Raw genomic sequence first — 1,789 nt, 5'->3', positions numbered from 1 at the left:
AAACTATACCTAACATTGCAAAGAATGAGTATTTCAGAACACTTAATTGTGCTCATAATAAACCTGTATATAGGCCAAGAAGCAAAAGAACAAGGGGATACTGAATGTGATGTGTCAGGATTGTATTCTTTCACCATACTTACTCAATCTGTATACTCAGCAAATAATCTGAGAAACTGTATTATATGAAGAACATGGTAGCAGGATTGGAGGAGGACTCATTAACCTGCAATGTGGAGATGATTCAACCTTACTTGCTGTAAGCAAAAATGATTTAAAATACCTACTGATGAAGATCAAAGACTACAACCTTCATCATTGAACTTGCGGCTCAAAACTGACCTTGCAGTCCAATACATTAACTCACTGAGCTATATATATAAAAGTAGTTTCAAAGTTCACTGATGCTCTGCTTATATCCTTTGAAACTGTTTCAGCGTTCCATGTTTTATTTTGCACAATTCATTTTGCTATGCCAGTTTGTAAAGAGCTCTCCAGCAGAAAGCCTGCATGGAGTTGGAACTCACAGTACATGTTTTTCTTTTTTTAAAGATAACAACCCTGTGATAGCTATATAATGCCCATAAATAGTTGCTTCAGATATTTTGTGCTGTTTGATTTTTTTTTAATGTTGCTGAGATTTGTTAATTACTTAAAACTTCATTATCGCTGGAATTGGAAGTATTCCTGTCATTTAATTTTTTGGTTTTTTGGTGGGTTTTTATTAATGTTGTATTGTGAGTTATGTGATAGTTTACATGGAAGAACATTAGTTTTATATTCATCCTACTGTATATAGTTTCATTGCCATGGTTACAATCCCCTCCATGCATCATCAACCAACCAAAGGGTATACCCTGCAAGCCTGCCCCCAGGTCATCAGCAACAGCCTCTCTCCCCTCTCTGGGTCTAGAGTTCCCAGCCGCCCCATCTCTCCACATTATCATCTCTACCTCCATCTCTGGCATCATTGTTTTTCTGGGTAGGGGCCCGTTCTCCGCTCTTCTCCCTTGATGGTCTCAGGGACCTCCGCTTCTGGACTGCAAAGTCAGTCACTCCCCTCCTTTTGCTACAAAATGTCTCTACCTTTACATTTCCAACCCTCACAGTCAGTCATGATAACGATTACTCACCAATGTACCACAAGGGACCTATCCCCATCTCCTTTCATCAGCCTTGCCCAGACAGATTGGATACTACTCAGTGGAGATTCTACCTTCCTCTGTGCCCTCTGGATCTACACTCCTTCTTGAAAGCTTGTAAACCAGTCACTTCTTGCCTTTGTAGCCCACCCCCCTTCCCCACCCAATTTGGGTAGCCATTGTCCAAGTTGCCCATCCCTGTCTACTCTGTGTATGGAGGGGGTGGGAATTATCCTCGCTGTAAACATTTGTTCCCTCTTTTGAGCTATTGCATCCATAAGTGTAGGTCAAATTCATCAAATTGTATCAGATGACTCCTTTTCTCCTCTTCTTTCTTCTAGTTGAGCTTGATCATCCAGTTATTGAAGCCAGGTCAAGTGGGTACTATCTGCAAGTGTGAGTGTTCTTATGCATATGCACTCTCTTCTTATCATCTGGACACTTCACTCTCCACTCTAGTCCCCTGTGGCTATGTCATTGACTCTGGGCTCAAGAGTCCCCAGGTCTTGCCACACTACTGGCCAACCAGGTCTCCACCCAGGTTCACAGAAGTCTATTGAACTTTGTAGGGCTTAGCTAACAGCTTCGTTGCCGTTTTTCCCTCGCTGCCCCTTATTGGTGGCAAACGTGGTCACCAATCAAAGTGC

Source organism: Chrysochloris asiatica, unplaced genomic scaffold (assembly GCF_000296735.1).
Source record: "Chrysochloris asiatica unplaced genomic scaffold, ChrAsi1.0 scaffold00015, whole genome shotgun sequence".
Classification (NCBI taxonomy): Eukaryota; Metazoa; Chordata; class Mammalia; order Afrosoricida; family Chrysochloridae; genus Chrysochloris; species Chrysochloris asiatica.
Note: the sequence above shows the minus strand (reverse complement) of the source record.